Genomic DNA, 13,991 nt, shown 5'->3' on the forward strand with positions numbered 1-13,991 from the left:
AATTTGTGGAGTGGTTGAAAAACAAGTTTTAATGACTCCAACCTAAGTGTATGTAAACTTCCCAACTTCAACTGCCTCTATACGCCTATGTAGATATTCCATACAAAATCTGCCGTTTCCGGCTACAATAGTCATTTACAACATTAACAATGTCTACACTGTATTTCTGATCCATTTTATGTTATTTTAATGGACAAGAAAATAGTTGTTCTTCCAAAAACAAGGACACACACTACCGTTCACTTAGGGGTTCACTTGGGATCACTTAGAAATGTCCTTGTTTTTGAAAAAAAAAAAAAAAGTCCATTAAAATAACATCAAATTGATCAGAAATACAGTGTAGACATTGTTAATGTTGTAAATGACTATTGTAGCTGGAAACGGCAGATTTTATATGGAATATCTACATAGGCGTACAGAGGCCCATTATCAGAAACCATCAATCCTGTGTTCTAATGGCACGTTGTGTTAGCAAGAGGACCAGTACATTAGAGTGTCTAGTTTGAGAAACAGACACCTCACTGGCAGCTTCATTAAATAGTACCCGCAAAATACCAGTCTCAACGTCAACAGTGAAGGGGCGACTCCGGGATGCTGGCCTTCTAGGCAGAGTTGCAAAGAAAAAGCCATATCTCAGACTGGCCAATAAAAGGAAAAGATTAAGATTGGCAAAAGAACATAGACACTGGACAGAGGAACTCTGCCTAGAAGGCCAGCATCCCGGAGTCGCCTCTTCACTGTTGACGTTGAGACTGGTGTTTTGCGGGTACTTTTTAATGAAGCTGCCAGTTGAGGACTTGTGAGGTGCCTGTTTCTCAAACTAGACACTCTAATGTACTTGTCCTCTTGCTCCGTTGTGCAACGGGGCCTCCCACTCCTCTTTCTATTCTGGTTAAGCCCAGTTTGCACTGTTCTGTGAAGGGAGTAGTACACCGTGTTGTATGAGATCTTCAGTTTCTTGGCAATTTCTCGCATGGAATATCCTTAATTTCTCAGGACAAGAATAGACTGATGAATTTCGGAAGAAAGTTATTTTTTTCTGTCCATTTTGAGCCTGTAATCAAACCCACAAATGCTGATACTCAACTAGCCCAAAGAAGGCCAGTTCTTAAAAAAATATATTTTACCTTTATTTAACTAGGCAAGTCAGTTAAGAACAAATTCTTATTTTCAATGATGGCCTAGGAACAGTGGGTTAACTGCCTGTTCAGGGCAGAACAACAGATTTGTACCTTGTCAGCTCAGGGGTTTGAACTTGCAACCTTCCAGTTACTAGTCCAACGCTCTAACCACTGGGCTACCCTGCTCAACAGTTTTCAACTGTGCTAACATAATAGCAAAAGGGTTTTCTAATGATCAATTAGCCTTTTAAAATGATAAACCTGGATTAGCTAACACAAGTGCCATTGGAACACAGGAGTGATGGTTGCTGATAATGGGCCTCTGTACGCCTGTGTAGATATTCCATAAAAAATCAGCCGTTTCCAGCTACAATAGTCATTTACAACATTAACAATGTCTACACTATATTTCTGATCAATTTTATGTTATTGTACAAATGTTATGTTATTGTACAAAACATTAAGAACACCTTCCTAATAGAACAGCCTCAATTTGTCGGGGCATGGACTCAACAAGGTGTCGAAAGCGTTCCACTGGGATGCTGGCCTATGTTGACTCCAATGCTTCCCACATTTGTGTGAAGTTGGCTGGATGTCCTTTGGCAGGGGGACAATTTGTGATACACACGGGAAACTATTGAGTGAAAAACCCAGCAGCGTTGCAGTTCTTGGCACATGGTCAGTCTCTGTCATGGAAAGAGCAGGTGTTCTTCATGTTTTGTACACCCGTTTTACAGTTGCATGGCGGGAATGTCGACTGGAGGAAGGAAGGCAGGCATTGGGCAAGTTCAAAAGACTACTTGTAATTTCATCTGATATTTCAAATATTCTTGATACGTATGACGCATGACGGTTCATAGTGAGTGGTTGTTTATTTATGGCTTGTTGAGATCAACATATCCATCCATTTTTTTGTCTGTTCTTTCCCCCTTTTATCAGAATAAACGAAACCTAGCCCTGAGGCATTTGTAAAACAGCTTCACTTTTAGTAGTGTAATCAGATAGCCGTCAACACCTGGCTCTTACACTGGTTCCTTTCACTAAATAAATGCTGTAGTCTAGTAGTTTAATGACTTATGTTAGGTGACATTATGATGGATCCTAATTGAAGGGTGGATTGCTTTCTAATTGCTGTAAGTTGCATAACTGAATGCACACTACATTGCATCATTCAAGTAAAGCTAATACATCATGCTTCATGTTTGACTACTTCACATTACATAGAATATATGACCCTTTTAGCCATGGGTAATGTATAATGCTGGGATCACACCAACTCTGGCAACAGCGGGAAGCACAGTCCTTTCAAAAGGAGAAGTCTGGCTCTGCAGGGACAAGGTTACATTGCCGTTGCCTCATCAGAAGATGATTTAAAAATGGCATTGTTTACACAGAAATATGACATTTATGGGCCACTTATCTAGATTAGAGAACAAACTCAAAAAGTGCGCTCACCTGACCTGAGACATGATCTTACCCGTTCTTACCATCCATATATATGACGCACATTAGTTATGAATTATGATTCCAATTAATCACTTAGGACCAGTCACCACTTGGTGGCAGTAATGTCCATGGCTTACTTCAAAGCATGCTTCACCTAAGTATGAATTGATTGTCCCCCAACTGTGATATAGCTCAGACCTTCCACCCGTGAGCTATGAGAATCGTTCCCCCAAGTCAGTGAGTTTGCCCTGTAGCTCGTAGGAAGTGAGACACGCTAGAGGATGTAAGCAGCACGATGAGACATCACTTTATGGTCCTTGGAGACGACTGGCAGGCACGTGGAAAGCCCCCTGCTGTGCTTGACTTGAATTCCAGGCCAGGGTTTGACTTAAATGCAGCCTGGAGGTACGGGAGATAGACGATGGGAGGAAAAGATTGAGCGGAAGGCTAGGAGACGTGCGTCAGGTCCGAGGTTTATCGGCCCATGCCAGTGAGACTTGACAACGCATAGGGAAATGTCGCCCTTTACGCTCACTCTCTCCCTGCACGTTGTGGAGCGTGACATTACTGGCCACATTCGTGACAACCTATGAAGGGTTATCATGGGCATCTGAACAGCACTGAACATCACTGTTCACATCTGAGATATGTTATTTGTGCTGTTGGTCAGTGTGTTCTCCAACACTACTGGATGGACTGGTTGCGGTAGAGTATGGATACAGAGGATATGTAGATTCTGCAAAATTGTACAGTCCTGAGTGGACCTCAGCCACCTGTCCTTAGACTGATCTCAGATCTCATTGTTTTACCAATGTTTTTACATCTTGATCCTTTGGACCTACAACCCAGTTCCAGCCTTGTACTAATCCTCCTTCAGTCAGTCAAGGGCTTTTTTTAATCATTAGATGAGTTTAATTGTGTGTTAGTACAAATGGTTACACCTCGTTAAACTGTAATAGAAATGGAATCAAATTGACCTCACCTCTGGCAAACTACAGAGAGGCGTGCTGCAGCCACCTCTGGCTGACTACAGAGACATGTACGACAGCCGAGGGCCCTATGAATAGCTGAGGTCGACTGGTGTCTTGACCGTGTCAAATCCCCCCCCCCCCCTGAGATCTCTTTTAGAAGTATTGTTATTTCCGTACTTAGCAGACAACTGTACCCGGACCGACCGACATAGCTTACATTTCAGTCCTTACCAATTCGTAATGGCTGCATATTCTACTCAGGCTGACTCGCTCTCAGAGACATTCTAGCAGTAACCTTCAGCCTCTCACAGCTGATATCGAATTGGACATAACTATAATCACAACGCTCTGACAACGTCACCTCAGCTATCATGTCCAGTGCTGCAACAACATTAGTGTAGCGTTAGGGGTGCATAAGAGTCTTATAGCTCTGGCGTAAGGCATACAGCCAAGGTGTAGATGTTGTTGACCATAGATCTTTCCTCACGTTAGGGGCATATCAATGGGCTGAGTGTGGGGTCTACCTCCCTCCCTCCCACCCCCTTTCAAATGTTGTGACCTTTCTTTTGAGGAAACACTGATCTATATGCCAGTAAGTGACAGGCTGACACCACCTAGATACAGCCAATTAAATGAACAAGAAGAAAAAAAGAGGGAACATTTTAAGCATTCATGGAGAGCTTTCAAAATGGAACTGGAACAATGAGTTGGCCTCGGGGGGGAAAAGTGATCATGCTGGTATGTTTATATTAGACAGAAAGGAAGCCGTCATTGTAAGGGATTTATTTTCACAGGAACCACTTTGACAGTCTACTGTCTCTTGACAACAATTCCTTGGATATACTTCTTACTTCCACACATATGTACATCTTTATAGGCAGAAAGCAGGCAGCGTTTATTTTTCAGCTCTTCTTTTAGACGGTTACTTCTAGGCCAATTACATTGCAAGGAGGTTTTGGGGAGTAGGGGTTATCCAAGGATGGGGGACTTTGCTAGAACAACTTCCCAAAACACACATTAGGAAGAGATCGTCTGGAGGAGGAGGGTGGGATAGAGGATGTGAGGGGGTTCATCATCTATTCCCATAAGTGTCCCGGACCAGTAAAATACAGTGTTGGGTACAGCAATAGGCCGCGGTTATTAATAAGAGGGGAGGTGTGCTTTGCTCGACAAGCGCCAACACGCGGGAGCATTACCTCCACGGCTGGCTATGGCAAAGATGTGAGCTGCATTCCTCTGCCCACAAACCCAGGCTTTTTTCTAACCAACAGAGCAGAGGCAGTAACAGTAGTTGGGAGATGTCTCCCTTTAGCAAGATAGTGATGTGGATTTGTTGTGGACTTGTTCAGTAGTGTCTGTGTTGCAAGTTTGTGTTTCACCTCTTTGGAGCTTGGATAGAAGTGCATGTGTGTGATGGACACGTTAACCTTTAACATGCACTGTCTTTCATCAGCTTTTGCTCCAACCCTGCTGCTCTAACACACCTCATTCTGCTCATAAAAGTCCTGAATCAGGTGTGTTAGAGTAGGGCTGGAACAAAAGCCTGCACACCCAGCAGGGTTACAAGAGGAGACTTGGCCACCCCTGTATTAAAGGCCCAGTGCAGTCAATATTCTGTTTTTCCTGTGTTTTATATATTGTATAACTGCTGATGAAATTTAAACTGTGTGAAAAACATTAGCTCAGTGTTATTTCCTAATAATTGCTGGTTGAAAATACAAGATACACAGGACCTTCTAATCAGCAGGTTTGCATGGGCGGGAGTTTCAGCTTTCAATGGTGACATCACCATGTGGTAAATTGGTTAAAGTATCAGGAATCAAAGTAAGACCCAGATGTAGACTGTCGAAGTAACAATATTTAATGTTCCAACAGGGACAAGCAGAAAACAGGTCAAGGCAGGCAGAGGTCGGTAATCCAGAGGAAGGCAGAGGTACAGGGCAGCGGGCACAGAGTCCAGAAAACAGGCAAGGGTCAAAACCGGGAGAACTAGCAAAGAGAAATAGACAACAGGAGCAAGGGGGGGGGGGGGAACACACTGGTAGACTTGAAAACATACAGGACAAACTGGCACAGAGAGACAGAAAACACCGGGATAAATACACTGGGGAAAACAAGCGACACCTGGAGGGGTTGGAGACAATAACGAGCCAAGTGAAACAGATCAGGGTGTGACATAAAGGTACAGTGCAGCCATTTTCATCTCAATATCAAATCATTTTCTGGGTAACAATTAAGTACTTAACTGTGATTGTTTTCAATTATAATTCTTTGCAAAGATCAATTTCTCAAGCAAGGAATTTGAAATAGTTTTTCGCTAAAAAGCTATTTTTGCCTATTTTTATTTACAGTAAGGTACTTAATTGTTACCTAGAAATGCTTTGATATTGATATAAAAACAGATGCATTGGGCTTTTAAACAATCAATTAGTGTTGCGATTCACCATAAGTAGTGACACATAACCCACCATGTCTGCCTCTGTAGACTTTGGCCCTTGAATGAGTGACCCTTCGATTGGTCATTTTGTGCCTGTGAATTCATGCAAATTGTTTGAGTTGGACAACAAAAGCTATTATTGAACCCATAATAATCATGTTGTGAGTGTTCAGAAGTACCCTACAACAGCCCATTTGAGGACACTTTATTGTAACCGCTCTCGTCATGTGGTTATTTAGAGTGTCACTGCAAAGGTGATATATGCTAAGTCCAAAATACTTCCAATTGAGAGCCCTCGTTTTCCTCATAAAGGTCCCCTGTTGCTTCCCTCCATTTGAGTCCAACCCCAGCACAAGCCTCGGGCTGTAGGTTATTTAAGCAGACATTTGGCTAACATGTCTCACTCACAACAGTGGAGTTGAATAAAGCAATTTGTCAGTCCCCAAACACTTCCAAGAATATGATTGTATCTGTGATGAGTGTAGCCCCCGAGGTGTGAGGGTATTTAGTACTCTCACTTAACCGTAATGGGGGAACCTTCAGTATTCAAAGAATGATGGTAAGCTTTTTTTTCAGCTAAAGCGTATCTGCTCTGGAAGCTCTTATCAAGATGAGTTGAACCCATTTTACAGCTAAATGGTGTGTGACAAGCGCTATGATTTGCTGCCTCACTCTGTGCCAATGTGATCAGTTCTGCATATGTTGTCTAACGTACATATGTCTGTCAACACATAACCTATGTAGTTTACAGTGGTGGAAAAAGTACACAATTGTCATACTTGAGTAAAAGTAAAGATACCTTAATAGGAAATGTGAAAGTGAAATTCAACCAGGAAAATACTACTTGAATTAATGTCTAAATATACTTGAAATCCTTTCAAATTCGTTATATTAAGCAAATCAGACGGCACAATTTTTTATTTTATTTTATGGCTAGCCAGGGGCACAATCCAACATAATTTACACACAAAGCATTAGTGTTTGGTGCCTTTGCCAGATCAGAGGCAGTAAATATTACCAGGGATGTTCTCTTGATACAGTAAGTACGTGAATTGGACCGTTTTCCTGTCCTGCTAAGCATTCAAAATGTAAAAAGTACTTTTGTGAGTCAGGGAAAATATGTGGGAGTAAAAAGTACATATTTTCTTTAGAAATATAGTGGAATAAAAGTAAAAGTTGTCAAAAATATAAATAGTATTTTTACTACCCCCACAAAAAATAAGTAGTACTTCAAAGTATTTTTACTTAGTTACTTTACACCATATCATATTTCAAGTTAGCAGAATAACATGAACGTGTTGGGCTGATAATTTATGTATAATATAGTGCTTTTAAAAGTATTCTTCTGATATCTATTTTGGGAAAAACATTTGATCTAAATTGCTACATATTCATAGTATTATGTATTGTTTTGCATGTTAAACAACATATTGTATATTGTTGTAGACACACAGTTTACACTCGTCCATGAGCTTAATTGTCAACATGCACTTCATTAGAACTGATTTAATATCTATTTCTTTTGCACGGAAGACACACACCTGGCTTCAAATGCGATTTTTGCACAGAACATGAATAAATTGTAGCGCACGTGTAGTATTGAACACTGAACACTCATAAAACAATGTTCCCAGACAACTCATCTAGTGGAAGGATCAGTTGCTGTTTGGCCCCACTTAACGTCCGCCCCTGCACATTCTGCTAAGGTTGGAGAATATACAGGTCTTCTTGCAAAGAAGATGTACCATTTTATTCAAGGGGTGTGTGCGGTGGTGGATTGATTTATAACTGACAATGCAAAACACCCAGGTGTTATTCAACTCAGCCTATTTGAGCAAAGAGAATTGGTCATTTTCTGCAACACCGTTGTGCATGATTCTAGACACTCCTCGCATTTAATATCATGATGTTAATAACTAGTGTTTAGTGAGTTATCATAAAGGAAATCCGTTGTTGCAGATTTCACAGCAAAAATGTGGTCTATAACATAGTGTTTCCCCTCCTCAAAAATGAAGACACTCAAGCAACAACAGAAACTCGAAGGGTGTTGACTAATTCCGTGTTTTACAGTGGGTGGAGGTATCAGTCTGCTCGCTTTTTTAATCTTCAAATCTACATCTGGAAAAGCACATTTTTTTCCTTCTGCAAATAACATCTGCAGCTAAAAGCCCAGACAGGTAGTTAGAGCTGATTGGTCATGGATGGATTCCCCCCCCTCTCTCCTTCTCGTTCTCTCTCTCTTCTTCTCTCTTTTTTCCTCTCTACAAAGCCCAGAGGCTAGTATTTCACTGATTACAGAGTCCCCCATTTGAATGGCCGTTTGTGTATTGTCAGAACAAAGGGGCGAGGAGGCTCTAAAGAGGTGCTAGACAGGGGAATGGATTGGGCTCAACCATTAGGCTGAGTGGAGTTGCAGGTTGAGGCTAGCTGCAGGGGCACCCTCCTGCGCTGAGGGGACTCCTCCTACCTACTGCGGTTGCTGCTATTGCTAAGAAGCTACATGGCTTACTGGCGGTCCATCAGAAGGGGCATTGTATCAAATCAAATAAAACTGTATTAGTCAAATGTGCTGAATTACTTACGAGCCCCTAACCAACAATGCAGTTTAAAAGAAAATATGAATAAGAAGTAAAAGTAACAAGTAATTAAAGACCAGCAGTAAAATAACGAGACTATATACAGGGGGGTACCGGTACAGAGTAAATGTGCGGGGGCACCGGCTAGTTGAGGTAATATGTACATGTAGGTAGAGTTATTAAAGTGACTGCAGAAATGATAACAACAGAGAGTAGCAGCGGAGTAAAAGCGGGGGGCAATGCAAATATTCTGGGTGGCCATTTGATTAGATGTTCAGGAGTCTTATGAGTTGGGGGTAGAAGCTGTTTAGAAGCCTCTTGGAGTTGGCGCTCCAGTACCGCTTGCCGTGTGGTAGCAGAGAAAACAGTCTATGACTAAGGTAGCTGGAGTCTTTGAAAATGTTTAGGGCCTTCCTCTGACACCGCCTGGTATAGAGGTCCTGGATGACAGGAAGCTTGGTCCCAGTGATGTACTGGGCCATACGCACTACCCTCTGTAGTGCCTTGCGGTCAGAGGTGGAGCAGTTTCCATACCAGGCAGTGATGCAACCAGTTAGGATGCTCTCGATGGTGCAGCTGTAGAACCTTTTGAGGATCTGAGGACCCATGTCAAATCTTTTCAGTCTCCTGAGAGGGAATAGGTTTTGTTGTGCCCTCTTCACGACTGTCTTGGCTTGCTTGGACCATGTTAGTTTGTTGGCGATGTGGACACCAAGGACACTTGAAGCTTTCAACCTGCTCCACTACAGCCCTGTCGATGAGAATGGGGGCATGCCTGGTCCTCTTTTTCCTGTAGTCCACAATCATCTCCTTTGTCTTGGTCATGTTGAGGTAGAGGTTGTTGTCCTGGCCTACCACTGTTGTGTCATCTGCAAACTTAATGATGGTGTTGGTGTCGTGCCTGACCATGCAGTCATGAGTGAACAGAGAGAACAAGAGGGGACTGAGCACGCACCCCTGAGGGGCCCCTGTGTTGAGGATCAGCGTGACGGATGTGTTGTTACCTACCAACGCTGAGCTGTAGTCAATGAATAACATTTTCACATATGTGTTAATTTTGTCCAGGTGGGAAAGGGCAGTGTGGAGTGCAATAGAGATTGCATTATTTGTGATCTGTTAGGGCGGTATGCAAATTGGAGTGGGTCTAGGGTTTCTGGGATAATGGTGTTGATGTGAGCCATGACCAGCCTTTCAAAGCACTTGAGTGCTACGGGTCGGTAGTCATTTAAGCAGGTTACATTAGTTCTTGGGCACAAGGACTATGGTGATCTACTTTAAAACATGTTGGCATTACAGACTCGGACAGGGAAAATTTTGAAAATGTCAACGAAGACACTTGCCAGTTGGTCAGCGCATGCTTGCAGTACACGTCCTGGTAATCCGTCTGGCCCTGCGGCCTTGTGAATGTTGACCTGTTTAAAGGTCTTACTTACATCGGCTGCAGAGTGCGGGAGCACACAGTCTTCCAGGACAGCTGGTGCTCTCATGCATGTTTCAGTGTTATTTGCCTCGAAGCGAGCATAGTAGTAGTTTAGCTCGTCTGGTAGGCTTGTGTCACTGGGCAGCTCTCGGCTGTGCAGCTCTCGGCTGTGCTTCCCTTTTTAGTCTGTAATGGCTTGCAAGCCCTGCCACATCCGATGAGTGTCAGAGCCAGTATAGTATGATTCGATCTTAGTCCTGTATTGACACGTTGCCTGTTTGATGGTTCGTCGGAGGGCATAGCGGGATTTCTTATAAGCTTCCAGGTTAGAGTCCCACTCCTCGAAAGCAGCAGCTCCAACATTTAGCTCAGTGCGGATGTTGCCTGTAATCCATGGCTTCTGGTTGGGGTATGTACATACGGTCACTGTGGGGACGACGTCATCGATGCACTTGATGAAGCCAATAACTGATGTGCTGTACTCCCAGAACATATTCCAGTCTGTGCTAGCAACAGTCCTGTAGCTTAGCATCTGCTTCATCTGACCACTTTTTTATTGATCGATTCACTGGTGCTTCCTGCTTAATTTTTGCTTGTGAGCAGTAATCAGGAGGATAGAATTGCGGTCAGATTTGCCAAATGGAGGGCGAGGGAGAGCTTTGTATGCGTCTCTGTGTGTGGAGTAAAGGTGGCCAGAGTTTTTTCCCTCCGGTTGCACATTTAACATGCTGATAGAAATTTGGTAAGACGGATTTAAGTTTCCCTGAATTAAAGTCCCTGGCTACTAGGAGCGCCGCCTCTGGGTGAGTGTTTTCCTGTTTGCTTATGGCGGAATACAGCTCATTCAGTGCAGTCTTAGTGGCAACATCAGTCTGTGGGGGTATGTAGACAGCTACGAAAAATACAGATGAAAACGCTCTAGGTAGATAGATGTTGTATATAGCTTATCATGACATACTCTACCTCAGGCGAGCAAAACCTCGAGACTTCCTTAGATATCGTGCACCAGCTGTTATTTACAAAAATGCATAGTCCGCCGCCCCTTCTCTTACCAGACACCGCTGTTCTATCCTGCCAATACAGCGTATAACAGGCCAGCTGTATGTTGATAATGTCGTCGTTCAGCCACGACTCCGTGAAGCATAAGATATTACAGTTTTTAATGTCCCATTGGTAGTTTAACCTCTTGCTCCTACCTGACACGCAGGCGTCCCATCTAGACATCTGGAAATGCAAATGCGCTACGCTAAATGCTAATAGTACTAGTTAAAACTCAAACGTTCATTAAAATACACATGCAGGGTAGTGAATTAAAGCTACACTCGTTGTGAATCCAGGCAACAAGTCAGATTTTTAAAATGCTTTTCGGCGAAAGCATGAGAAGCTATTATCTGATAGCATGTAACACCCCAAAAGACCCGCAGGGGACGTAAACAAAATAATTAGCATAGTCGGCGCTACACAAAACGCATAAATAAAATATAAAACATTCATTAACTTTGACCATCTTCTTTGTTGGCACTCCTAGATGTCCCATAAACAACACTATTGGGTCTTTTTTTTATTAAATCGGTCCATATATAGCCTAGATATCGATCTATGAAGACTGTGTGATCAAGGAAAAAAATAGCGTTTTATAACGTAACGTCATTTTTTTAAATAAAAAAAGTCGACGATAAACTTTCACAAAACACTTCGAAATACTTTTGTAATGCAACTTTAGGTATTAGTAAACGTTAATAAGCGATCAAATTGATCACGAGGCGATGTATATTCTATAGCTGTACGTCTGGAAATAATGTCCGGGTAAATCTCAACCAAAATATCCGGTCAGAGACCGGAAGAAAGGCGCTGCCTTGCGTCTGTTTGACCAAGAAACAAATAGTAGGCAAATGACAAGACTCTAGACATCGTGTGGAAGCTGTAGGTATTGCAACCTCGGCCCCATTAAATGTGGTTCACCTTTATCAATGGGTTGAAGTGGCGCATGGATATATTTTTCCATTTTCAGTGATCAGATTTTCCTGCACTTTTCGATGAAACTCACGTTCTGTTATAGTCACAGCCGTGATTTAACCAGTTTTATAAACGCCTGAGTGTTTTCTATCCACACATACTAATCCTAAAACTATATTCCTGGCATGAGTAGCAGGGCGCTGAAATGTTGCGCGATTTTTAACAGAATGTTCGAAAAAGTAGGGGGTAGGAGTAACAGGTTAATCTTCCACGTAGGTCATCGATTTAATTTTCCAAAGATTGCACGTTTGCTGGCAGAATGGATGGAAGTGGGGGTTTATTTGATCGCCTACAAATTCTCAGAAGACAGCCCGCCCTCTGGCCCCTCTTTCTCCGCCTTCTCTTCACGCAAATGACGGGGACGACGGGCCTGTTCCCGGGAAAGCAGTATATCATTCCGTCAGACACGTTAAAGGAAAAAAAGGATTCTGACAGTCCGTGGTGAGTAATCGTAGTTCTGATGTCCAGAAGTTATTTTCGGTCATAAGAGACAGTAGCAGCAACATTATGCACAAAATAAATTTTAAAAACAAGTTACGCAAAGAAAAAAGAAAAAACACAATTGGTTAGGAATACGTAAAATGTCAGCCTTGTTCTCCGGCGCCATGTTATTCCAATCCTAACCATACAGCTGACCTCTGGGAGTGAAATGGGACTACATTCTCAAAGCCCACCTCTACCTGAAGAAGTATACTCGCCCACCCCACAGTTTAATAGCAATTAGATGGGTTGATCCATTCTGTTAACAGTTTTTGACCTTTAAACACTCACTAAATACTTCTCGCCCACTGACTTGAAGGTAATGACTTCAAATCAAAGTGTTTACCGCCTGAGGTGGACTGACTAGGTCATGAGGTTGGAGGGCTGTGGCATGGTGTCGACACCGGTATAATCTCATGGAAGCCTCTTTTTGGAGGTGTTTTTAGTTTGTTGTCGAAGTTACAAAATGGTTACACATTTAGACCCAGACACTTCTTTCAAATATATGGTTGTGTATGTACAGTTGTATAGCTTTTTTGACACTTTCCAGTCTTCAAAACTGAAAGCTGACAGTATGGATTGAGTCAACCATTCTGACCAGGTTCTCCAAGTCTTGCAGCAATTTTGTGCCACATTACCAACAACCAGCACTGTAAATTGGTAATTACAGCAATCCAACAAACAATTAGGGGGTCATTTCGATGCAGAAAAACTTCAAGAGCTGACAACAAATTACTTACGTCATTTTGCTCCCTGAAACTTCTTTCACCAGTCCACCCAATTCTTAGCAGTTATTATGTCGTTAGCGCATAACTCATAGAATTCAACATGGGCTTGAAAGGTTAAATGAGCCCCCAACATTAGCCTCTGCTATCCAAGTGAATCTTCATATTGTGCCAAAGATACAAAATGGACCAGAAAAGTAGAGGTATGTGGCTCATTGATCAGTGTTATGAAACCATTTTTTTTAACTACATCATGACAGTTTTTGGCAGTTGCCTTTTTTCACCATCCATTAAGCTGGAGCCTGAGAGTAATTGTAAGAGGAGTTTAGTGGGGCGTGCAAATACATCATGAAAATGATATATGTTCGCAACTAGTGGCGAGGGATCCATACTGTGTGTTTGTTTTTTATGTGTATATGTGAGACCTCTGTTGAACTGAGGGAGAAATATCATCATTAGTGTCATGCTGGGTACTGAAGCTAATGGATTTGTCAATAGGTTCTGCATGTATCACGGTACTCTTGAGATTTTTTTGTCGAGGAGCAATAGTTTAATTTTGACCCCACACTCACATGGTCTCTTTCTCTCCCTCTCTCACACACACATACTGTGGCCCCCAACTTCAAGGCACACACCCACACACACTGTGGCCCCAAACTTCAAGGCAAAGATGCCCTAAATGACTCCAAGCAAATGTGATGGGGGACAAATTACAAAATACAAAATGCTTCCCAGCTTTTCTTCAAGGCTCGCCCTCTCTCTCAGCGACACTCTTCTGGGCACTCTCTCCGTCACCCTA

This window comes from Oncorhynchus nerka, linkage group LG5 (genome assembly GCF_034236695.1).
Source record: "Oncorhynchus nerka isolate Pitt River linkage group LG5, Oner_Uvic_2.0, whole genome shotgun sequence".
NCBI lineage: Eukaryota > Metazoa > Chordata > Actinopteri > Salmoniformes > Salmonidae > Oncorhynchus > Oncorhynchus nerka.